This window comes from Symphalangus syndactylus, chromosome 22, assembly GCF_028878055.3.
Source record: "Symphalangus syndactylus isolate Jambi chromosome 22, NHGRI_mSymSyn1-v2.1_pri, whole genome shotgun sequence".
Taxonomy (NCBI): domain Eukaryota; kingdom Metazoa; phylum Chordata; class Mammalia; order Primates; family Hylobatidae; genus Symphalangus; species Symphalangus syndactylus.
In genome coordinates, this window is record NC_072444.2 from 72,990,044 (window position 1) to 73,017,158 (window position 27,115).

Below are 27,115 nucleotides of genomic sequence, written 5' to 3' on the forward strand. Positions count from 1 at the left end.
AAACAATAGTGAATGGTAAAGAACAAATTACAATGCAACAATGTGATGTTACTATACATAATGTTTTCAAATAATTTGCTTAAATGTGGACTTTCTTTTTAAAAATGTACGAAATTTAGTATTGTCACTGCTTTGCAAAATATGAAAGCAGAAAAACAGTCTGAGAAAGTTATGCAAAAATATCTACAGTTTAACAGTTATTTGGTTTTAAGTAATAGGACTGTTTTCATTCTTACACTTATTTGTATTCTCTAATAATCCTATAAAAATCATGTATTACCTTTTTTTTTTTTTTTTTTTGAGATGGAGTCTCATTGTGTCATCCAGGCTGGAGTGCAGTAGCACAATCTTAGCTCACTGCAACCTGTACCTCCCAAGCTCAAGCAATTATCCTGCCTCAGCCTCCCAAGTAGCTGGGATTACAAACGCCCACCACCATGCCCAGCTTATTTTTTTGTATTTTTAGTAGAGACAGTGTTTCACCATGTTGACCAGGCTGATCTTGAACACCTGACCTCAGGTGACCTACTTGCCTCAGCCTCCCAAAGTCCTGGGATAATAGGCGTGAGTCACTGCACCCAGCCAAAAATCATGTATTACTTTTTAAATGAATGGAAAAGTAAGCTGCTTTTTTTAAATCTAAGAAACAATAAACACTTAAATCATTCTCTTGGGAAAGATATATTTCTTAAGAATGAGATTCCTGCCTTTTTAACAGGTTTTAGGAACTTCAGAATAAAAAACGGGAACTAGAGCAGTTTAAAGTACTGAGCAACTGATCAAATTCACCGTTGCACTGCCGTGACTCTCCTTCTAGATGAAACAGGCCTCAATATAAATTATCAGTCTCATACTTTAACTGACCTTCTCTTGACTTATCAATACTAAGCCTAATGACTGTATGTTTTCAGTGTGACAACCCCAGGCTCTTCCCCACTCATTATTTTCTCTTCATTTCCTTTTACTTAGTACAGTATTTTTAATGTTCATCAATATTGTAGTGTGTATCAGTGATTTTTTCATTTCTATTACCAAATAATATTTCAGTTATGAATATACCACATTTCATTTTATTCAATTGATGAATATTTGAGTAGTTTCTACTTTTTAGCTGTTGTGAATAATAATACTATAAATATTTGTGTACAAGTTTTTATGTGAATGTATATTTTAATTGCTCTTTGTTATGTAACTAGGAATAGAATTACTGACTCATATGTTAACTTTATGTTTAACATTTGAGAGACTGTCAGGCTGTTTTCCAAAACAGCTGCACCATTTACAGTCCTACCAAGTGTGTATGAGGGTTTCAGTTTCTCCACATCTTTGTCAAAACATGCTTTATTTATCTGTCATGTCTATTCCATTGATCTGTATGTGTCTATCTTTTTGTAGGTACCACACTATCTTAATTACTGTAGCTTTGATAAGTTTGAAATAAGGAGGTAAGAGTCCTCCAATTTTGTTCCTGTTTTTTTTTAAATGGTGTGTTTGGGCTATTCTACTTTCTGTCAATTTCCATGTGAATTTTAAGATCAACTTACCAATTTTAGCAACAAAGCCAGCTGGGATTTTGATAGAGATTACACTTAATCAGTAGATCAATTTGGAGAATTTCATCATCTTAACAATAGTAGAGCTCAGATCCATGAACATGAGATGTCTTTGTATTCATTTAAGTCTCTAATTTCTTTCACTGATATTTTGTAGTTTTTAAAATGTAAGTTTACTCTTCATTTGTTAAATCTATTCACAGATATTTTAATTTTTTAATACAATTTTAGATGGAATTGTTTTATTATTTCGTTTCAGATTATTTATTGCTGGTTTAGAGAAAATAACCAATTTTTTTTAACATTGAGTCAATGGCAAAAGAAAATGATTGATTTTTGTGTATTGATCTTGTATCCTACAATCTTGCTGAACTTGTTAATTTTTGTAGATTTTTAGAACATTCCTTTGGCTTTCTTATATATAAAATCAGTGTAGTGCCTATCAAAATACCAATGACATCCTTCACTGAAATAGAAAAAACAATCCCAAAATTTATATGGAATCACAAAAAATCCAAAATAACCAAAGCTGCTTTAAGCAAAAGAACAAAACTGGAGGAATCACATTACCTGACTTCAAATATACTACAGAGTTGTACTAATTGAAAACAGCATGGTACTGGCATAAAAACAGACACATAGACCAATGGAACAGAATGAGAACCTAGAAACAAATCCATACACATACAGTGAACTCATTTTTGACAAAAGTGCCAGAAGCATACGCTGAGGGAAAAGATAGTCTTTTCAATAATTGGTCCTGGGAAAACTCAATATTCATATGCAAAAGAATGAGACTAGACCCCTATCTCTCACCATAAACAAAAACCAAATCAAAATACATTAAAGACTTACATCTAAGACCTCAAACTATGGAATTACTACAAGAAAACATTGGAGTAGCTCTCTAAGACATCGATCTGGGCAAATATTTCTTGAGCAACACCCCATGAGCACAGGCAGCCAAAGCAAAAGTGGACAAGTGGGATCACATTAAGTTAAAAAGCCTCTGCACAGCAAAGGAAACAGTCAAGGAAGTGAAGAGACAACAAACAGAATGGGAGAAAATATTTGCAAACGACCTATCTGACAAAGGATTAATAACCAGAATATGTAAGGAGCTCATAAACTTTACAGGAAAAAAAAAACTAACAATACAACTTAAAAATGGGCAAAAGATTTGATTGAATAGACATTTCTCAAAAGAAGACATACAAATAGCAAACAGGTATATGAAAGGGTGCTCAGTCATTAATCATCAGAAATGCAAATCGAGACTACAATGAGGTATCTTCTCACCCCAATTAAAATGACCTATATCCAAAAGATAGGCAATAACAAATGCTAGCTAGGATGTGGAAAAAAAGGAACCCTCCTACAATGTTGGTGGGAGTGCAAGTTAGTACAGCCACTATGGACAACAGTCTGGAGGTTCCTTTAAAAACTAAAAATAGAGCTACCGTATGATCCAGCAATCTCACTGCTGAGTATATACCCAAAAGAAAGGAAATCAGCATATTGAAGATAATCTATGCAGTCCCATGTTTGTTGCAGCACTGTTTACAGTAGCTAGAGATTCAGAAGCAAGCTAAGTGTTCATCAACAGATGAATGGATAAAGAAAATGTGGTGCCTATACACAACAGAGTACCATTCAGCCATTAAAAAAAAAGGGATCCAATCATTTTCAACAACATGGATGGAACTGGAGATCGTTATGCTAAGTGAAATAAGCCAGGCACAGAAAGACAAACAATGCATGCTCCCACTCATTTGCGGAATTAAACAAAACAATTGGCCAGGTGCAGTGTGGCTCATGCCTCTAATCCCAACACTTTGAGAAGCCGAGGTCAAGTGGATCACTTGAGCCCAGGAGTTCGAGACCAGCCTGGGCAAGATAGTGAAACCTTGCCTCAAAAAAAAAAAAAAAAAAAAAAAAAAAAAATTAGCTCGGCATAGTGGCATGTGTCTGTAGTCCCAACTCCCTGGGAGGCTATGGTTGCCAGAGGCTGGGAAGGGTAGTAGGGGGATTGGGGGAGAGGTGGGGATGGCTAATGGGTACAAAAACTATAAAGAATGAATAAAATCTACTATTGTATTTTGATAGCATAATAGAGTGACTATAGTTAACAATAACTTAATTGTATATTTTAAACTTAAAGAATGTAATGGTTTATATCTCAAAGGATAAATGCCTGAGGGGATGGATACCCCAGTCTCCATGATGTGTTTATTTCACATTGCATGCCTGTATCAAAACATCTCATGTACCCCGTAAATATATATACCTACTATGTACCTACAAAAATTTTTTTAAAAAAGATCGTATCATCTTAAATCGAGATAGTCTTACCTCTATCTTAGTCTTTCCCAATCTGTGTGCCTTTTATTTCATTTTCTTGTCTAGTTTCCTTGGCTAGAACTTCCAGTATAATGTTGAATAGAAGTGGCAAGACTAGATAATTTTTGTTCCTGATCTGGGGGGAAAACATCCATTCATTCACCATTAAGTATGATCTGAACTGTGGATTTTCCGTAAATGTCCTTTAATGGTTGAGGAAGTGCCCTTCTACTTCTTGTTTGTTGAATATTTTTAAAATGAAGGGGTGTCAGATTTTGTCACATGCTTACTCTGTGCTCGTTTATGTTATTCTTGTCAGATATATTTCTATATGTGATAGGCCCAACAGTACTTTATCCTACAATATTGTTTTGTACAATTTCTTTTTTGATCAATTAAGGAAAGAAGGAGACGAAATATGCATTCATTGTATCTTTTATAATTACTTTTACTTGTGCTGCCCCTTTTTGTTTTCTTGATGTCAGATTATCAACTGGATTCTTGAAGAAGTTTCTTTAGTATTTCTTGTAATGCAGGTAGATGTGTTATCAATAAATTTTCTCAGTTTCAGTTTCCTTGGAACATACTTATTTCACGTTCCTTTTTGAAATAGAGTTTGGCCAGAATGAAGATTTTTTTTTTTTTTTTTCTTGAAACGGAGTCTCGCTCTGTCGCCCAGGCTGGAGTGCAGTGGTGCAATCTCGGCTCACTGCAAGCTCCGCCTCCTGGGTTCATGCCATTCTCCTGCCTCAGCCTCCCGAGTAGCTGGGACTACAGGTGCCCACCACCATGCCCAGCTAATTTTTTGTATTTTTAGTAGAGACGGGGTTTCACTGTGTTAGCCAGGATGGTCTTGATCTCCTGACCTCGTGATCTGCCCGCCTCGGCCTCCCAAAGTGCTGGGATTACAGTTTTTTGTTTGTTTGTTTGTTTGTTTGAGATAGAGCTGGCTCCATCGCCTAGGCTGGAATGCAGTGGTACGATCTTGGCTCACTGCAACCTCCACCTCCCGGGTTCAAGGGATTCTCGTGCCTCAGCCTCCTGAGTAGCTGATACTACAGCCACACACCACCATGCCCAGATGATTTTTTTTTTTGTATTTTTGGTAGAGACAGGCTTTCACTATGTTGCCCAAGCTGGTCTTGAACTCCTGGCCTCCAGTGATCTGCACACCTCTGCCTCCCAAAGTGCTAGGATTACAGGCGTGAGCCACCATGTCCAGCCCAGAATTAAAATTTTTAAGTAACAAGTTTTGGGGTTTTGTTTTCCTGTCAGCAGTTTGTTTATATCATCCCACTGCCTTCTGGTCTCCATTGTTTCTGATGAGAAATCAGCCACTGATCTTTTTGAGCTTCCCTTGTATGTGAGGAATTATTTTTCTCTTACCACATTCAAGATTTTCTCTCCCTTGAACCTTTTCACTTTGATATGTCTGAGTATGATTCTCTCTGTTCTCATCCTACTTGGAATTTGTTGAGCTTCTTCAGTAGGTCAATTAGTGAATTTTCATCAAATTTTAGAAGTTTCTAGCTATTATTTCTTTGAATATTATTTTGTTTATTTCTCTCATCTCCTTCTGGTACCCGTCTTATGCATATGCTGCTGTGTTTAGTGGTGTCCCACATTTCTCTGAGGCTCTGTTGTTTACTACATTCTTTTTTCTCTGTGCTTTCATTACATAATCTCTATCAATCTATCATCGTGTTCACTGATTCTTTATTCTGCCAACTGAAATCTATGATTGGGCCCCTCTAGTGAATTTCTTATTTCATTGTATTATATATTTATTTCCATCCAGAATTTCCACCTTTCTCTTTTTTTAAAATCCGTAGTCTTTGCTTTATTGTGTGCAAAGAGTATTAGTGGCTTTTGAGCTTCCTGCATTTCTATTTTCTTGAAAAATTGGTGTTTGAGTCTCTCCAAAATAACCAGAGAAGAAATAAGGCAGAAAGCATGTCCTCCTCACGGTCTCCACTCAGTTCCGACACTAATAGAAAAGAATGTAACCAGACTCTGAGTTCTTTGCGATATCTGAGGTCAATACGTAGAATTCTTCAGTAATTTGTGAATTCATTTTTTTCTACAGTGTCATCAAAGAACAAGCAGAAATCTTGATTCTTAACTATTACAATATAATGGCCTCACCTGTGACCACTTCCACAGTAAATCATAATAGCAACAAGGTCGTGCCTTCTGTCTGGATTGGTTGCATCCCCTGAAGTGTTACACAGACAAAGTTCTAAACGAAAAACTACCTAGTAAGAAAGTTTCGTACATCGGTGAATTTAATCCATATATTTAAATCTTTTCAGATGTAGAGCTATAATCATGGGTGGTTTTTAAACTTTCATTCATTTGTGTGCTTCCTGTTTGCCACAACACTCTTCACAGTAATGTCTGTATTCACTTCATAGAGTTTCTGTGTTAAAAACCCTTAAACAGTGAATAACTGATGTATTTTGTTCTATATCACAGGAAGTTCTTTAAAATCTTCATCTTTGCTCTTATAGTTTCACAAGTAATACATCTGGTTTCATTAGTTAATGTTTTCTGAAAAATTTCATGAACCTACATTGGATCTGGTGGGCTGTTGTTATTTTCAGTATCAATATTACCACTTGGTAAGTGACCATTTTGTTTATCCTGCATTCTCTCTTCTTATAGAATATCAGCAATTGTATTTAGTAGGTAATTTAAGAACCCGTGGGTATCTTGTTGCATGCAGAAAATCTCATTTTCTTTCTGTAGTCCTGTTTTGAACTTCTCGGGAGATATTACTTCAACCTTTTCCTTCTGTGTGGTTACACTGTGGAAGAAAGTTGCTGAGCACATTAAAATTTTCCTTCTACCTAGGTTGTCTTGTATGCTAGAACTTTTTCCTGAAATGGATGACAAAAATAAAGTGCATGAAGAACTGAATTCCCAAAATTGCACAAGTTCCCCAAATTGACTAACCCAAAAGTGCCCATTGCAGGTATTCCCAATTGACTAATCCAAAATAGTGCTCATTGACTGGAAACTGCTCTGGGCCAATCTCTTTCTCTCATGTTGAAGCACTGGCACTCGTGGTCCAGATGGAGGCAGGGGAGGAGAGAAGCCAGGCCACCCGCTTGCATTGCAAAGCATGGGCCGCAAACCCACACACCAAACCTGCCCAGCCACCATTGCCCGATTTTTTTTTACAATTTCTGTCTCTTTATTAATATTGTATATCTGTTAAAATGTTGTAATCATACTTTCCTTTTGTTCTTTAAGCATAGTTTGCTTTAGTTCTTGAAATATATATATATATATATATATATATATATATATATTTTTTTTTTTTTTTTTTTTTTTTTTTTTTTTTTTTTGGATACAGAGTCCCGCTCCGTCGCCCAGGCTGGACTGGAGAGTACAGTGGCACAACTTTGGCTCACTGCAACCTCCGCATCCCGGGTTCAAGCAGTTCTCTTGCCTTAGCTTCCCAAATAGCTGGGATTACAGGCACCTGCCAGCACGCCTAATTGTTTTTATTTTTTGTACTTGTAGTAGAAACAGGGTTTCACCATGTTGGCCAGGCTGGTCTGGAACTCCTGACTTCAAGTGATCTGCCCACCTCAGCCTCCCAACATGCTGGCATTTACAGGCGTGAGTTACCGTGTCTGGGCTCTTTGCATATCTTATAATATTTTATTGAAAACTGGACTTTCTAGATAGCATATTGTAGCAATTCTGAATATTAGTCCTCAATACTTGTCATTGTTGTTGGCCTGTTTATTCATTTAATGACTTCCCTGGACTATTTTAACAAAATCTATTCACCACCTATGGGAAGCTTCTGATGTTACTCTTCAGAGCACGCAGCCTTTCCCATGCATATAGTCCTCCTGGGATGACAGTAGCTATGATAGACCCCCTTGACTGTCTCTTTCCCTGATCTGTTATGCTGTTTGCTTCTATTGGTATCATACCTACCTGTTAAGCTCTACTAATTGCTGGGGTAATGCTTTATTGTTTCCAGTAATACCCCAGGGAACAAATTGCTGTAGTCTGTTCCAATTAAATTCTGTCCCCTATACTGAACTAATTTTGAGGCCATTCTTTGAAGTTTATTCTGACGCCAGGAGGATTGTTCTTAACTGCCTCTTTGATTCTCTCTGGCAAATACCTTCGTGTTTTGGGGAGTGTCTTTCTGTTTTGTTTAATAACTGATACCCAGTCATTTCCTATTGTTCGCCGAGATGACCTACTACTTAGCTTATTTCTCTCACGGAGATACTAGCCTCCTCTTGCTTACCATCAAAATCTTCATTGTTTCAAGAGCACTCCTGGGTTTGAACTCCCCCTCACTCTATTCTCAATAAAGTCAGTTCTCTTGGGGAGAGCTTTGGAGTTCTCTGTTCTTATGACATTCTCCTCCCCCTGGGCAAAATATTGGAACTACTAGCCTGAAGCTAAGATTAGGAACAGCAGCCCACTTTTCATGCAGTGGCAAACCTGTTTTATGAGCAGAGCAGTGTGCAGAGGACTAGCCTCTAATCTCTTGGCTTGCTTCTCCCAGCATGGAACCTGTGCCCTAAGGGTGAGCTGGGGCATGAATGCTTTAAGCTCCAGTGTTCTCAGTCTACTTCACCTGGAGTAGAAGAACTTTTGCTCTATAGGTAAGGTCTTGGTGCAGAAAGGGAACCCCTGGCCTCTCAACTGTACTTGAGTAGAATTTTGCATCTGCAGTACATAGCTGGGGTCATGAGAAATGTTGATGGCTTGCCTTCTGTGGAAGATATCAGAGCCCTTGGCTGGGAGGTGGGGAGAAGGGGAGCCCTGTAATCTTGACCACGCCTACCTGGAGTGGAGCCTCTGTCCTGCTGAGCTGGTGAGTGGAAGTGAGGAAGGCAGTGGGTTGTGACTCAAGTGCCAGTGACTCTCTTTGTTCTTCCCAAGAGTTAGTAAATTGTCTTGCATAAATGTTTCTTCATTGGCTGTGAGCCCTTAAGACAATTTTCAGAGATTTTAAATGATTGTATTTTTATAATTTTTTATCAGTTATGGTTGTTTCACTGGGGAGCCCCTCACTCCTCATCCATTCCAGAAGTCAGTCTGGGCTATTATCTTTTGGACAGTATCCCATAAACCTCTCTTCTTCTTCTCAGAAGGAGCTTTATTACTGTATGATTTATAATTTATTGCTTGTAGCAGTAGAAATCGGCATCATGCCATAAACCACTTTGTACACTGCATGTCAATAAATTACAGCATCCTCATATATCAATATTGTATGTATAGACTTAGTGCCAACATGTATGAATAGGCACAGCCTAACATAAGTACACCTGTTTATATACATGGCATTCTGTAGGTCATATACAAGGAAAGAGAATAAGCAATTCTGGGGTACAGCCAATCTCAGTTGTAGTCATGCTACTGCCTCCAAATCCAGTGTGACAAAGCAAGGACAGGGAAACTTTCTCTTTTCCCCATCCTTGATGGTACCCCAGTTAACCCAGGATATGCCATGCCAAGCCAGGCCCTTTTCCTTCTCTAGCAGTTTCTTCCTAGAACCTCCTGGCAGAAGGTGGGCTTTGCTCCATCCTCTGTTTAAAGAACTTTCTTTTTTTTTTTTTGAAACAGAGCCTAGCTCTGTCGCCCAGGCTGGAGTGCAGTGACAAGTTCTGGCTCTCTGCAACCTCTGCCTCCCAGGTTCAAGCGATTCTTCTGCCTCAGGCTCTTGAGTAGCTGGGATTCCAGGCATGCACCACCATGCCCGGCTAATTTTTGTATTTGTAGTAGAGACAGGGTTCCTCCATGTTGGTCAGGCTGGCCTTGAACTCCTGGCCTCATGTGATCCATTTGCCTCTGCCTCCCAAAGTGCTGGGATTACAGGAATGAGCCACCATGCCTGGCCTAAAGAACTTTCTTTAAAGAACTTTGTCTAAAATTGTTTGGAACTTTAGGAGTTCTTCTTTGCTCCTGCAACCCTCTTTTCTCTCCAAATGTTCATTGACTACTAATGCTCTATTCTATTTCACCTGAGAAAAATGAAGGACCGACCTTCTGGATCTATTGCTTAAGCCTTCAGGTGCCTGCATACAAGATATATAAAAGGCTCAGTTTTATTCCATTTCCTGGGGTGTTTTGTTTTGTTTTAATAACTGATATCCAGTCATTTCCTATTTTGTTCACTGAAGTGTCATGTTATGTTTTACCCATATGCAGAGTTAACAAGTTTCTATTATGTATGATCTCCATTTTCAAAAATGTCTGAGGACCTGTAGAGTACACTTTAAATGCTTCAGGAAGTCAGTCATAACCTTTTATATTTGCCCATAGTTTGCTTTCTTGCCTCATCTCTGATCTCCCTGAGCTCCATTTATACTGGGCCAAAAACTTACTGCTTTCTCTTAAGCAGACCATCTATTTTATGTGTCAGTGCTTTTGCTTTCACAGATACTTAACCAAATGATTGTCACAGAATATCCTAATAATAATATGAGATATCAGGGACCCAGTCCATACCTATTGAATAAGTGACTACATTTGGGGATTTTTTTTTTTTTTTTTGAGATGGAGTTTCACTGTTGTTGCCCAGCCTGGAGTGCAGTGGCACGATCTCAGCTCACTGTAACCTCCACCTCCCAGGTTCGAGCAATTCTCCTGCCTTAGCCTCCCGAGTAGCTGGGATTACAGGTGTCCACCACCACATCCAGCTAATTTTTTGTATTTTTAGTAGAGACAGGGTTTCATCATGTTGGCCAGGCTGGTCTCGAACTCCTGACATATCATCCACCTGCCTTGGCCTCCCAAAGTGCTGGGATTACAGACATGAGCCATTGCACCCAGCCATGGGGATTGTTTTTTAGAAAGCTCTTCATTTGATTCTAAAGCTACTTAAGAACCAATGCTATTCTCTCTTCTTTCCCTGCACTGTCCTCCCTATCATCACTTGCTTTCACTTTGCTTGACAAAGTCTTGCTTAACAAAAAGAAGAAAGAAAAAAAACTAGACACAACTAAAATATTACCTTCCTTGAAAAGTTGTTCTCAATTCTGTCTGTATTCCTCAGCTAGTGGATATTTGTTATTCTTGGATAATTAGTATTAGAATTCTCTTTCTGGGTTTAGGGAGTACCCCACATTCTGAATCAGAGATATTTTCTATCTTACAGGCTTAAAATGCCAACTACTTACTCTCCCAGTCTCTGTTACACATTGGGCATGAGTCCATAAACAGGACTGCCAATCAGACATACTCACCACAGACTTTGAAACAAAAATTAGAGACATGAAAAAAATGCAGACTACAGACTCCATTTCTGGAGTCTTCATTTCTGAAGCAGCAGTAGCAGCTACTTCCAGTTTCCAAATATAACAGAAAAGTTATTATAGTGGCAACATCTATCCTGCAGCTTCCAGACAGTAGCATTGCATGCTGCACGCTCCTTTCCTGGTTGGATAACTTCCAAAGCTGTTTCTATAGCATTCTGAAGAATTCTGTGAGGTGCTTCCTATCCTTTAATAAATGTATTTTCTGCTGAAATTACAAGTTGGTTTCTATTGCTGGTAACTAAGATGGAGGGACACCACTGTACCCCTAAAGCACTTCATTCATAAGCCAATATAGCAATAAACCAAACTATCTTATCGTTAATTGCCAATAGAATATGAGTCAACTAAGTGAAGAAGGAAGGAAAGCACATTCTAGGCAGAAAAGCATAGCAGGAGCCTGTGTAGCTGGAAGGAACATAGAAGATACCAGAGACTAAAGGGACAGTGTGTCTGGAAGATAAAGTGAAGTAACTGGTGAAGAGTGTCAATGGATAGGAAATTGTTAGAGGAATTAAGTAACTGAATCATACTGTTAGCAGTGGTGAATCCATATGGGTTTGCAACAACCTCAATTCTTACCTCCTCAGAAGAAATAATTCAACAAAGGGGCATAAGGGCAGAGTGGGAGACTGAAGCAAGTTTTAGAGCAGGAGTGAAAGTTTATTAAAAAGCTTTAGAGCAGGAAGGAAGGGAAGTAAAGTAACTTGGAAGAGGGCCAAGCAGGTGATTTGACAGATCAAGTGCACGGTTTGATCTTTGACTTGGGATTTTGTATGTTGACATGTTTCTAGGGGAACTACGTCCCTTTTCCCCTGATTCTTCCCTTGGGGTGGGCTGTCCTCATGAGCAGTGGCCTGCCAGCACTTGGGAGGGGCTATATGCATAGTATATTTACTGGAGTTGTACACGTGCTCACTTGAGGCATTCTTTCCTTACCAGTCTAGTGTTCTCAGAAGAAGGTCGTATACCAGTTAAACTCCGCCATTTCGCTTCTTAGTGTACATGCTTGACCCCACTTGCCTAACTCCTGAAATCTTATCAGAAAGCTGCTGATCACCAGTTTCAGGTGTTTCTATCTATTGGGAGACTGCCTTTCCCTGGCACCAGCTGTGACCAATTATTATTTTAGAGAGACAGACCATCCGCCTGACTATCACCTGATGGTTGCCTGACATTCTTGATTGGGGATGGGGGGCCCTCTCCTGCCTTGCTCATGTCTGACTAGCTACCTACTGTAACAATACTAGCTGTATAAGACCATGCGAAGATATTTTTAAATTCAAAAATAACATAAAGCTATTGAGTCTTTATAAATGGCAGATATTATGCTCAGATTCATATTTTGAAAAAAATCCTCTTGCTGTGGGCATGAAGAATAGATTGGAGGTGGGAAAATACTGGTGATTTTAGTTGGATTTGTGATTTGCTGATAGTGTTAAGTTCTGTATTATTGTTCCAAGTGATCACTGCCTCCAGAGCAGATCTTTCTATTAATGCTTACCTTTTCTTTTTGGAGCAATCTGGAATGAGGACTTTCCCTCCGCATCAAAAGGCCTTTTATTTTAACCTTTAAAGCTACCTAAGACACAGAACAGGCTAGAGCAGTATTTTCTCCATGCTTCTTGCTGTTATTAGTAGCTCTTGCTAATAGAGACGTAATTTTTTAAAGTCAATGTTCTGCTGAAGAGACTTAAACTTATATCAAGTCCATTTAATTACATATAGATGTGGGACTTAGATTGGATTATTTTTCTATGCGGATATTAAAGCAATTCGGTTTTGGGTTTTTGTTTGTTTTTTTTTTCTGGGTTTTCTGGAGGCACAGTCTTACTCTGTCCCCTAAGCTAGTGTGCAGTGGCGCTGTCATGGCTCACTGCAGTCTCAACCTCCTGGTTTCAAGTGATCCACCTCAACCTTCCGAGTAGCTGGCACTACAATGTACACCACCCTACCTGGCTAATTTTTTTTTTATTTTTTTAAAGATGAGGTGTCACTATCTTGCCCAGGCTTCTGTTTTATCTTGAAAGCATGGTTTCTTTCATCTTACTCTTTTCAAACTAAAGTGAAAAGTAAAATGATATACCACACTAAAGCGTATATGTTTCATTATATCATATATACATTATATGTTATACATTATTATATATATTGTATATCTTTATTTGAAGAGCTATTCAAAAATAAAATTTGAAGATATTATTCATATTTTTAGTTGGTCTCAGAAAGTGAAATAATGATTGCAGTTCGCCGGATTGCAAATGGCCAGCCAAATAATTGGAGCTGCTATTGGTTTTTAATAAGTGGAACCTTCTGAATTTTAGCAAATCCAGCAAATCATTACAAAAGGCATTCAGTAGTAAATCAGACAAACAATTTGGTGTTTCGTTAATTAGTATATTCAAGCCATTTAAGCTTCTGAAGAATAAGGTTGCCCTGCCAGAAAATCTTTCCAAGCATACTTAAAAAAGCAATATTCTAAACAAAGGCACAGCATTTGGTTGCTAATATATGCAAAGTTGGTAGGGAAAAGTCTGTGTGGCTACATGTCAGGCCAGCCGGCTTACCACAACAGCACAGCAGGGAGCAAGGGGAAGTATTAGAGGTTAAAGGCAAAGACAAAGAGGAGTTTTCCAGTTCCAGAGTGTTAATTCAAATAAGAATGATTTTGTTTGCTGTTGTTGACCTTATCTGTCCACATCATTTCTTAGTTATTTTAGCTGACAAAAAAAGTGTAGAATATGGATAAGAAAAAATAAAAGCATATATTCATTGTCTAAAGTAAAATTCAGGAAATATTAGGTTTAACAATTTGAAAAGATCTGTCATTTTTGTGAGTCAAAAATGATTGATTATGGACAATTTCATGTGGTTCAACCTAATCAAACCTACCAGTAGATTGTAATATATCACAATATACGGCATGTTGCAAATACAGTTTGCTCACTCTGAATAGATTTGGATATCTTTTTCTTTTTTTGTTATCAAAAATTATTTGTAACAAAATATTTACTTGTATCAAATAAATCTAATTTTATTAGGTGTCAGAAACACTTGATGTGGACATTTTTAATAGAGATTATCAAGCTCAAAAGAAACCTTTAAAGTAATGAGGGGGCAATAGAGTACAAATGACCTCAAAGCGTAGCGCTGATGAACTGAGCCAACTTAGAATGCCCTCATCAATCTCTCAGCTGATACTCCAGGGTTCAGAGATTTTCCACAGCCATATATCCACACTGCAGATCTCCCCGATTCCTAGGAGTCTGAAATCTCAGGAAAGATGAGAGTCAATGTACGTAGTAATAATAATAGTAGCAGCTAACACTTAAACAGTATTTACTGTACCCGGGCACTGTTTTAAGTGTTTTACATATGTTAATTCATTTAATCCTCAAAGCAATCCAATGAAATAGGTAATATTAAATTAACATGAAGAAATAGGCAAAGAAATGCAGGCACACAACAGTTAAGCAATTTGCATGCAAGTGCCACAGTAAGTACCTGAGCCAAAATTTAATCCCAGGTGTTCTGGCACAAGAGTCAGTACTTAACCAGCAGCAAACTGCTTCTCAATATAAAAAAAACGTCTAGCATCACTGAATCAATTCTAGTACATTGTGGGTTGCAAAATTAGTTGAAATACCAACATCCTTAATAAGGCTTTTCAAGCTTCTTTTCATTCTAATAGCTACTATTCTGGACTACATTAAAGAAAAATATTATGGATGACATTTGATAAGACAGTAAAGAAGACTTTGTTCAAGGGACTACTGCATTGGGGACTGCAGTGGGAGAGACAGATTGGGCCCAACTGTAACTCCAATAAGGGCAGTGGGTATCTATAACCAAGGAGCGGAGTGGGTATCAGTGGATGGAAAATTACTGAAAGGAAACATCAGAGGCAAAGAGAATTCTGGCTAAACTGACTTGACAGGGTTATTTTAAAAGGCAGGCCATTTGATCAGATATCTAGGATGGGAGATTTTTGCTAAACTGATCCAACAGGATACTTGCTTAAAGTGGACTAAACAGGCAGAGTCACTTGACTAAGGATGGAGCCCAAGATTGAAGCCTTGTTAAGAGGAGGACTCAGAGGAGCCTAACGTTTAGTCAAAGGAGAGAGTTTCTGTCAATCCTCCCTATTGTTCAAAGGAAAGGAGAGTCAATCTTCTTTTCTTTGAATAATAAAAGTCCATTCCTCACTTGGTAGAGGATGTCTGCCGGATGGTATGAACAATCAGGCATTTAATGAGTGGCGTTTCTACGAAACAGAAAAAGAAAAACCAAGATTAATGTCTACAAACCCAGTTTCTGTGTCCAGAGGGCAGCCAGTCAAGAAGATTTCTGGATATTGGGCTCAAAGCATCTTTAAATGGTCGACTGAGGGTGAGAGAAGCAACCCCACACATTTCCTGGTTTGCAATTTGAATGTGTTTAGCGATGACATCGGGTGAACTTTCTGAGGGGCCCAAACAGCAGCAGGCGTGATGTCGCCTGCACACAATCTGTTATGGTAATTAGTTAGAAGTTCATGTCAAGTTGTCCAGCTTCAGCTTGCAGAGCTTTGGGAAAATGGCAGTTTTAGTTCTTAGTGATGCCAAAGCAGAAGGATGGGAGAAAAAATTAGAATGTTAGTTTGGACAGTTGTAGCCAGATATCAAAGGAAACTAGAGGAATTCTGGATCCCATCCAGTTTACCAGTATATACTGAAACCTCAAAGACAATGAACAGAGCTAGAATCTAATAACAGGTCCACTATAGTTTTCCACTGAAACAAAATTTTTTACAATCTCCCTCCTTTTTAATTTTTTATTACAAAATAAATCTAGTGTCATTAGATTTGGCCTGATTATTTAAATCAGCATAGCAAGAATGGTAATTGATCACATAGGCCTTTTAAAATTTGCTTTGTTTGAACTTTTCATAAGGAATCTCAGATTAAACTTTTAAAACCCAGGCTAGGATACAAAGCCAGGAACTCACCACCAGATTTTGCCACCTATTATGCCTGCGGATTTGAGTGAATTCCTCTCTTCTCTAGGTCACCAAGGTACCTAGAGTTTCCTGGGCCTCCCAGGAAGAGACTTCTGTATTCAATTGTAAGAACGGGAACCCTGTAAGCCAGGTACTAGGCTGATATCTTAAGAGGGCTTTGTAAGCATTGGCTTATAAAGTTGACTCTAGTTTCTTAAATCTGTTTAGTCATATCTGATTCTGTGTACTTCATTCTAAAATATGCCATTCCAGTCAAAGCCTTGGTAATATAATCAATGTTTCCAGCTCTGTCCTGCTATAATAAAAACATTTTTATTGAACTTATACAAACAACTATATTGCCATAAAAATAATAATACTCAATAATAGCGTACATATTTTGGAGAGATTAGGCAGGGAGAAAAAATAAATGTTTCATTTTGTTTACAAAGGCATAATCTATAAGATTGCTGTAAGTTATAGATAGTTTAAGAGAAAAAGGTTTCTTTAAATATGGAAAACAAAACAACAAAGAACCAACAATGCTTCAAACAAAAACTAATAAAAATTAGTTCATTCAGTCTCATGTAATTAATTTTTGTTCTACTTGATTTTGAATTAATAGTTTAACAAACCCATCAACTTCTAAGGATCTGATAACAATTTATTTGAAAAGAGAATTTGGTTGTTTCTGTGATACACAACAATAATAACCAGAAAAGAGGATTCTGGCAAAGTCCTATGAACGTCATATAATTTCTGGAATATTTATATCAATGACATATACTCATAGAAATAGAATATAAATAAGCTTGAACATCACATTTTATTTGACAGTGCTTCCTTGTAATTTAACATGTCAAATACACCAATGTAGGATAACATCCTTCTTTTTACAAGATTAGAGCTTTTAGGATTTGATTTGGGGAACTTTGTCAACAATGTTAAAAGTTGGAACACTTGATTAAATGGGATCACAGGTCACTGTGAAACAATACTTAGTTGTTTATTTAACAAAAGTAATTATGAAAGGTTTTGTAGGCAAATACAGAATTTACATAATTGTAAAAAAGAAACCTTTTAAAATTGATAAGACTTAGGTTTTTTAAGTAATTGAAAACAAACAGACTAGAAAACTTTATTCTTTTAACAAAGAGAAAACCGAATTGTAGCTTTTCATCAGAAAATTATGAGCTGTATTTTTTTAAAGAACTTTGTAAATAAATCTATCCAATCTTAGCAACTTGACTATACAAAATTTCTTTTTCACAAACCTTTTACAACCATTTTACATCCATTCAGTTTTTATCATACTCTTTTCCTCTTTCACATCCTAAAACAACAGTCATCTTACTTTAGTAGAAAACTATCCCTTTTTCCTCAATGAAAACACATTTTTAAATCTTTTATACTATTTCTTACTAAAAACACATCTTACTTTTCTTACACATATTCACACAAAATTGTTTCCCTTTACCTTTATTATTTCTAGTAGTTTAAATTACATATATTGCTTATTTTTTTTTATTATACTTTAAGTTCTGGGATACGTGTGCAGAACGTGCAGGTTTATTACACAGGTATACACGTGCCATGGTGGTTTGCTGCACCCATCAACTGGTCATCTACATTAGGTATTTCTCCTAATGCTATCCCTCCCCTAGCCCCCCACCCCCTGACAGACCCAGGTGTGTGATGTTCCCCTCCTTGTGACCATGTGTTCTCATTGTTCAGTTCCCACTTATGAGTGAGAACATGTGGTGTTTGGTTTTCTGTTCCTGTGTTAGTTTGCTGAGAATGATGGTTTCCAGCTTCATCCATGTCCCTGCAAAGGACATTAACTCATTTTTTTTACAGCTGCATAGTATTCCATGGTGTATATATATCACAATTTCTTTATCTAGTCTATCACTGATGGGGATTTGGGTTGGTTCCAAGTCTTTGCTATTGTGAACAGTGCTGCAGTAAACATATGTGTGCATGTGTTTTTATAGTAGAGTGATTTATAATCCTTTGGGTATATACCCAGTAATGGGATTGCTGGGTCAAATGGTATTTCTAGTTCTAGATCCTTGAGGAATCACCACACTGTTTTCCACAATGGTTGAATTAATTTACCCTCCCACCAACAGTGAAAAACGGTTCCTATTTCTCCACATCCTCTCCAGCATCTGTTGTTTCCTGACTTTTTAATGATTGCCATTCCAACTGGCGTGAGATGGTATCTCATTGTGGTTTTGATATACATTTCTCTAATGACCAGTGATAATGAGTTTTTTTCATGTTTGTTGCCCTCATAAATGTCTTCTTTTGAGAAGTGTCTGTTCATATACTTCTCCCACTTTTTGATGGGGTGGTTTCTTTTTTTTTTTTTTTTTTATGGGGTTAAGTTCCTTGAAGATTCTGGATATTAGCCCTTTGTCAGGTGAATAGGTTGCAAACATTTTCTCACGTTCTGTAGGTGGCCTGTTCACTCTGATGGTAGTTTCTTTTGCTGTGCAGAAACTCTTTAGTTTAATTAGATCCCGTTTGTCAATTTTCGCTTTTTTGGCATTGCTTTTGGTATTTTAGTCTTGAAGTCTTTGCCCATGCCTATGCCCTGAATGGTATTGCATAGGTTTTCTTCTAGGGTTTTTATGGTTTTAGGTCTTACATTTAAGTCTTTAATCCATCCTAAGTTCATTTTTCTATAAGATGTAAGGAAGGAGTCCAGTTTCAGTTTTCTGCATATGGCTAGCCAGTTTTCCTAACAACATTTGTTAAATAGGGAATCCTTTCCCCATTGCTTGTTTTTGTCAGCTTTGTCAAAGATCAGATAGTTGTAGATGTGTGGCATGATTTCTGAGGCCTCTGTTCTGTTTCATTGGTCTATATATCTGTTTTGGTACCAGTATCATGCTGTTTTGGTTACTGCAGCCTTGTTGTATAGTTTGAAGTGAAGTAGCTTGATGCCTACAGCTTTGTCCTTTTTGCTAAGGATTGTCTTGGCTATATGGGCTCTTTTTTGGTTCCACATAAAATTTAAAGTAGTTTTTTCTAATTCTGTGAAGAAAGTCAATAGTAGATTGGTGGAGATACCATTGAATCTATAAATTACTTTGGGCAGTATGGCCATTTTCACGATATTGATTCTTCCTATCCTTGAACGTGGAATGCTTTTCCATTTGCTTGTCTCCTCTTTTATTTCCTTCAGCAGTGGTTTGTAGTTCTCCTTGAAGAGGTCCTTCATATCCCTTGTAAGTTGTATTCCTAGGTATTTTATTCTCTTTGTAGCAACTGTGAATGAGAGTTCACTCATGATTAGGCTGTCTGTTATTGGTGTATAGGGTGATTTTTGCACGTTGACTTTGTATCCTGACACTTTGCTGAAGTTGCTTATCAGCTTAAGGAGATTTTGGGCTGAGACGATGGGGTTTTCTAAATATAAAGTCATGGCATCTGCAAACAGAGACAATCTGACTTCCTCTCTTTCTATTTGAATACTCTTTATTTCTTTCTCTTGCCTGATTGCCCCGGCCAGAACTTCAAATACTATATTGAATTCAAATTCCTGAATAGGAATGGAGAGAGAGGGCATGGTTCTCTTGTGCCAATTTTCAAAGGGAATGCTTCCAGCTTTTGCCCATTTAGTATGATACTGGCTGTAGGTTTGTCATAAATAGCTCTTATTATTTTGAGATACATTCCATCAATACCTAGTTTATTGAGAGTTTTTAGCATGAAGCGTTGTTGAATTTTATCAGAGGCCTTTTCTGCATCTATTGAGATAATCATGTGGTTTTTCTCATTGGTTCTGTTTAAGTGATGGATTATGTTTATTGATTTACAATGTTGAACCAGCCTTGCATCCCAGGGATAAAGCCAACTTGATCATGGTGGATAAGCTTTTTGATGTGCTGCTGGATTCAGTTTGCCATTAGTTTAGTGAGGATTTTTGCATCGATGTTCATCAGGGATATTGGCCTGAAATTTTCTTTCTTTGTTGTGTCTCTGCCAGGTTTTTGTATCAGAATGATGCTGCCCTCATAAAATGAGTTATGAAGGAGTCCCTCCTTTTCTGTTGTTTGGAATAGTTTCAGAAGGAATGGTACCAACTCCTTTTTGTACCTTTGGTAGAATTCGGCTGTGAATCCATCTGTTCCTGGGGTTTTTTGGTTGGTAAGCTATTAATTACTGCCTCAATTTCAGAACTTGTTATTGCTCTATTCAGGGATTCAACTTCTACCTAATTTAGTCTTGGGAAGGTGTATATGTCCAGGAATTTATCAATTTCATCTACATTTTCTAGTTTATTTGTGTAGAGGTGTTTATAGTGTTCTCTGACGGTAGTTTGTATTTCTGTGGGATCAGTGGTGATATCCCATTTATTGTTTTTTATTGTGTCTATTTGATTCTTCTCTCTTTTCTTCTTTATTAGTCTGGCTAGTGATGTATGTATTTTGTTAATCTTTTCAAAAAACCAGCTCCTGGATTCATTGATTTTTTAAGTGTTTTTCCTGTCTCTCTCTCCTTCAGTTCTGCTCTGATCTTAGTTATTTCTTGTCTTCTGCTAGCTTTTGAATTTGTTTGCTCTTACTTCTCTAGTTCTTTTAATTGTGATGTTAGGGTGTCAATTTTAGATCTTTCCTGCTTTCTCCTATGGGCATTTAGTCCTATAAATTCCCCTCTAAACACTGCTTTAGCTGTGTCCCAGAGATTCTGGTACATTGTGTTTTTGTTTTCACTGGTTTCAAAGAACATCTTTATTTCTGCCTTGATTTCATTATTTGCCTAGTAGTCATTCAGGAGCAGGTTGTTCAGTTTTCATGTAGTTGTGCGGTTTTGAGTCAGTTTCTTAATCCTGAGTTCTAATTTGATTGTACTGTGGTCTGAGAGACTGTTTGTTATAATTTCTGTTCTTTTGCATTTGCTGAGGAGTGTTTTACTTCCAATTATGTGGTCAATTTTAGAATAAGTGCTATGTGATGCTGAGAAGAATGTGTATTCTGTTGATTTGGGGTAGAGAGTTCTCTACGTGTCTATTAGGTCGGCTTGGTCCAGAGCTGAGTTCAAGTCCTGAATGTCCTTGTTAATTTTCTGTCTAGCTGATCTGTCTAATATTGACAGTGGGGCGTTAAAGTCTCCCACTATTATTGTGTGGGAGTCTAAGTCTCTTTGTAGGTCTCTGAGAACTTGCATTATGAATCTCTCAGTGCTCCTGTATTAGGTGCATATATATTAGGTTAATTAGCTCTTCTTGTTGCATTGATCCTTTTACCATTATATAAAGCCCTTCTTTGTCTTTTTTTACCTTTGTTGGTTTAAAGTCTGTTTTATCAGAGACTAGGATTGCAACCCCTGCTTTTTATTCCTTTCCATTTGCTTAGTAAATATTCCTCCATCCCTTTATTTTGAACCTATGTGTGTCTTTGCATGTGAGATGGGTCTCCTTAATACAGCACACCAATGGGTCCTGAGTCTTTCTCCAATTTGCCAGTCTGTGTCTTTTAATTGAGGCATTTAGCCTGTTCACATTTGAGGGTAATATTGTTATGTCTGAATTTGATCCTGTCATTATGATGCTGGCTGGTTATTTTGCCTGTTAGTTGATGCAGTTTCTTCATAGTGTCGATGGACTTTACAATTTGTTATGTTTTTGCAGTGGCTGATACCAGTTTTTCCTTTCCATATTTAGTGCTTCCTTCAGGAGCTCTTGTAAGGCAGGCCTGGTGGTGACAAAATCTCTCAGCATTTGCTCATCCGTGAAGGATTTTATTTCTCCTTCGCTTATGAAGCTTAGTTTCGTTGCATATGAAATTTTGGGTTGAAAATTCTTTTCTTTAAGAATGTTGAATATTGGTCCCCACTCTCCTCTGGCTTGCAGGGTTTCTGCAGAGAGAGCTGCTGATAATCGGATGGGATTCCCTTTGTGGGTAACTTGACCTTTCACTCTGGCTGCCCTTAACATTTTTTCCTTCATTTCAACCTTGTTGAATCTGACCGTTATGTATCTTGTGGTTGCTCTTCTCAAGGAGTATCTTTGGGGTGTTCTCTGTAATTCCTGAATTTGAATGTTGACCTCTCTTGCTAGGTTGGGGATGTTCTCCTGGATAATATCCTGAGGAATGTTTTCCAACTTGGTTGCATTCTTCCCATCACTTTCAGGTACACCAATCAAACACAGGCTTGGTCTTTTCACATAGTCCCATATTTCTTGGAGGCTTTGTTCATTCCTTTTCATTCTTTTTTCTCCAATCTTGTCTTCACGCTTTATTTCATTAAGTTGATCTTCAATCTCTGATATCCTTTCTTCCACTTGATTGATTCGGCTATTGATATTTGTGTATACTTCATGAAGTTGTTGTGCTGTGTTTTTCAGCTCTATCAGGTCATTAATGTTCTTCTCTAAACTAGTTATTCTACTTAGCAATTCCTGTAACCTTTTTTCAAGGTCCTTAGCTTCCTTGCATTGGGTTAGAACATGCTCCTTTAGCTCAGAGGAGTTTGTTATTACCCACCTTCTGAAGCCTTCTTCCGTCAATTTGTCAGACTCATTCTCTGTCCAGTTTTGTTCCCTTGCTGGCGAGGAGTTGTGATCCTATGGAGGAGAAACATTCTGGTTTTTGGGATTTTCAGCCTTTTTGAGCTGGTTTTTCCTCGTCTTCCTGGATTTATCTACCTTTGGTCTTTGATGTTGGTGACCTTCAAAGGAGGTTTCTGTGTGGATGTCCTTTTTGTTGATGTCGATGCTATTCCTTTCTGTTTGTTAGTTTTCCTTCTAACAGCCAGGCTCCTCTGCTGCAGGTCTGCTGGAGTTTGCTGGAGGTTCACTCCAGACCCTGTTTCACTGGGTATCACCGCAGAGGCTGCAGAACAGCAAAGATTGCTGCCTGTTCCTTCCTCTGGAAGGTTAGTCCCAGAGTGGTGCCTGCTAGATGCCAGCTGGAGCTCTTCTGTATGAGGTGTCTGTCGACCCTTGCTGGTAGGTGTCTCCCAGTCAGGAGGCACAGGGGTCAGGGACCCATTTGAGGAGGCAGTCTATCCCTTAGCAGAACTCGAGCACTGTGCTGGGAGATCTGCTGCTGTCTTCAGAGGTGGCAGGCAGGAATATTTGTGTCTGCTGAAGCTGTGCCCACAGCTGCCCCTTCCCCCAGATGCTCTGTCCCAGGGAGGTGGGAGTTCTATGTATAAGCCCCTGACTGGGGCTGCTGCCTTTCTTTCAGAGATGCCGTTCTCAGAGAGGAGGAATCTAGAGAGGCAGTCTGGCTACAGTGGCTTTGCCAAGCTGTGGTGGGCTCTGCCCAGTTCAAAATTCCTGGCAGCTTTGTTTACACTGTGAGGGTAAAACCACCTACTCAAGCAGACGCACCTCCCCGCTCCAAGCTCGAGCCTCCCAGCTCGACTTCAGACTGCTCTGCTGGCCGCGAGAATTTCAAGCCAGTGGATCTTAGCTTACTGGGCTCTGTGGGAATGGGATCCACTGAGCTAGACCACTTGGCTCCCTGACTTCAGCCCCCTTTCCTGGGGAGTGAACGATTCTGTCTCATTGGCATTCCAGGCACCACCGGGGTATGAACAAAAAATCCTGCAGCTAGCTCAGTGTCTACCCAAACGGCTGCCCCATTTTTGCTTGAAACCCAGGGCCCTAGTGGTCTAGGCACCCAAGGGAATCTCTTGGTCTGCAGGTTGTGAAGACCATGGGAAAAGCAGAGTATCTGGGCTAGAATGCACTGTTCCTAATGGCACAGTCCCTCAATGCTTCCCATGGCTAAGGAAGGGAGTTCTCTGACCCCTTGCACTTCCCGGGTGAGGCAACACCCCACCCTGCTTCTGCTTGTCCTCCATGGGCTGCACTCACTGTCTGACCAATCCCAGTGAGGTAAGTTGGATACCTCAGTTGGAAATGCAGAAATCACCCGCCTTCTGCATTGATCTCACTGGGAGCTGCAGATCGGAGCTATTCCTGTTCGGTCATCTTGCCAGCCACCCTGCTTGTACTTTTTAGCCATCAGTAGTCTTTTCCTTACAGAGAAAACTAGGAAGTAGAAAACTGTAAACTGTCTGTCATAGATCAGCATTTTATAAACATATCATCTCACAATTCCTACAGACATACGCTTCCTCATACTATAGTTTTTCATGTGGCAAAAGGAATTTTTTTTTTACAGACCTAGATATCTTAACTTCTTTATATTGTATGAAAACAAGATGTCAAAAATTTATAAACTTATGTTCAGCAATTAATGTTTCAGTTTTATGGTTTTTGTTTGTTTTTGAGACAGAGTCTCACTCTGTTGCCCAGGCTGGAATGCAGTGGCACATTTCGGCTCACTGCAACCTCCACTTCCCAGGTTCAAGGGATTCTCCTGTCTCAGCCCCCCAGGTAGCTGGGATTACCGGCAGCGCCACCACTCTCAGCTAATTTTCTGTAATTTTAGTAGAGACGGGGTTTCACCATGTTGGCCAGGCTGGTCTCGAACTCCTGACCTCAGGTGATCCACCCTCCTCGGCCTCCCAAAGTGCTTGGATTACAGATGAGATCAAGCGCATTCAGGGTGGTATGGCCGTAGACAAGTGCTGGGATTATAGACATCCACCACTGCGCCCAGCCTGTTTCAGTAGTTTTTTCTTTCTTAGAAATGATTTAGATATTCAGTAACTATCTCTTACTCAACATAGCATAACTCTAAAGTTTCAAGTTACCAAAAAGATTTTGGCAACTGTTTTTAGGCATATATATATATGTATTTTATATATATATAAAATAACCATATACATATGGTTATTTTAGGGATGGTTATTATTGAAAAGCTCATTTATAAGCTTTTATCAACTTATATCCATTCAATTCACTTGTTTGTAACAACTATGTTTGTATTGTTCATGGATATTTCATGAGACATTAAACAAAGCTACCCATTATCTTTTTTTCTTTCTTTTCTTTTTCTGAGGAGAGGGGGACTAAGAACAGAGCCCAAGACGGGAGCCTAGTTAAAAAGAGGACAGAGGAGCTTGATTAAAATTTGGTCAAAGGAACTTTTTCCATAGTTCTTTAGCTAGGTTACAGATTGTTCATCTCCATATTCTAGACCAACCTGCATCCTGCTGCTACATTAGTATAAGTAAATCATCATTTTAATCCTGTTACTACCTTGCTCAAATCTCTCTTACAGTCCCACATATCCACTGCCAGAAAAGGTTGTAAACGAAGGTAGCGTAACTGAAAGCACCTCACCACAAGCTCAATATTTCCTTGAAGTCTCGTTTTACATTAAAAATTCACATGTTTTACATTTCACTCCAAAATACATCTGTTTGTTTTAATATAAAAATAATGTTTTAAATTAGGTATCACTTAAATTTCTTCACTTAATTCTTCAAATGTTCAAGTAAAATTGAAGAGTCGGGAAGATGCTTCATGTTTATCCTGAGACTTCCAGTGGACCATGAGGTATATATTTCTACTTGAAGAGCCCAAGTATACAGAATACATTTTAGGTGACTTTGCTTCATTTTTAAGACCCTCAATTATCTGACCCCAGTCCAACCTTCCCGTCTTATATATTGCTGTTTCCCTCCATTAATCCTCTGATAAATCCATTCCTCTACCCATCTACAATTATTTACAACATGCCCACCATGTACCAGGCACTGCATTCTGAAGATGTCTTATAATGTATACCACCCATGTATCTTTACTTTTGTCCTTTCTCCCTACTTAGAGTACCTTCCCTCTTCGTGCTAATCTTCAAGACTAATTTTAACACCAGTTTTATTAGTCCATTCTCACATAACTGTAAAGAACTGCCTAAGACTGTGTGCTTTATAAAGAAAAGTGGTTTGATTGACTCACAGTTCCATAGGCTGTACAGGAAGCATGGCTGGGGAGGCCTCAAGAAACTTAAAATCATTGTAGAAGGTGAAAGGGAAGCAGGCATGTGTTACATGGCCAGAGTAGGAGGAAGAGAGCAAAGGGTCTGGTGCTACATACTTTTAAACAACCAGATATCGTGAGAACTCACTCCTTATCATGAGAACAGCCAGGAGAAAATCTAACCCCATGATCCAATCACCTCCTACCAGGGCACTCCTCCAACACTGGTGATTACAATTTGACATGAGATTTGGATAGGGACACAAATCCAAATCACAATACCTGCTTTTCCTGACTACCCCAATCAGAACTCTGAATTCCTATAAAACTTACTTGATACTTATTAGATAATAGTCTATATTCTTGATATTTGTATGAGTCGGTCTTGTAAATGTTTTAAGAAAGAGTTCATCATGCTGAGAAGCATGTAGATTACATTGGGTATATAAGATGAAAGTAAACATGTACTTATAGTTTCTTATTTATTGTATGCAATCTCATATCCTCAGCTTGCTACCAAATTAGTGGGCATTTAGGAGTTGTTCCCACCAGTAATATAACATTATAACTCTTGAAATAGACCCATTCAGTGACTCAAGATTTAAGTTAAAGTGTAGTGATACCTTACATTTCTTAAATAAAATCATCATACTTCTTAAAAAAATTAAACCCAGAATCTAGCATAGTACTTGGTTCATAGTTGATATTTGATAAATACTTATTACAATAATAAATGAATGGATGAACAAATAGAAAAACATGAAGTTGATGGTTAATAATACAAATATTTTTAAAAGGAAAAAAGAGGAAAATTGTAAATCCAAGATAGAAGCTTATTTTACATCAGAGTGTTTGGTAATAAGAAAAGTCAAGAATATGCAGAAGTAAGATTAAGTTGATTAGTCCTTCAGACCAGGTCAGTTTTTTATGTTGAGCTTGTGCTTTGTTATTTATTGTTTTGAGGTTTTAAAAGCATTTAGAGGGAACTACAGTTACACATCTTCACTTAATGGGAAAAGCATCAGAGTACTTGAGAACATAGACAATTTTCTTCACAACTTAAACCATGCTAAAAAAGAGATTAATATTATCC

At 38.2% G+C, this 27,115-nt stretch overlaps 1 protein-coding gene and 1 pseudogene across 4 annotated transcripts in view; one reads left to right on the forward strand and one right to left on the reverse strand.

Moving 5' to 3' along the window:
* Positions 1-27,115, forward strand: part of MBD5 (methyl-CpG binding domain protein 5) — a 476,246-nt gene that overhangs the window by 270,428 nt on the left and 178,703 nt on the right. The gene's annotated exons all lie outside the window — the stretch shown is intronic.
* On the reverse strand, positions 5,752-9,289 carry LOC129472183 (ubiquitin carboxyl-terminal hydrolase 12-like; annotated as a pseudogene).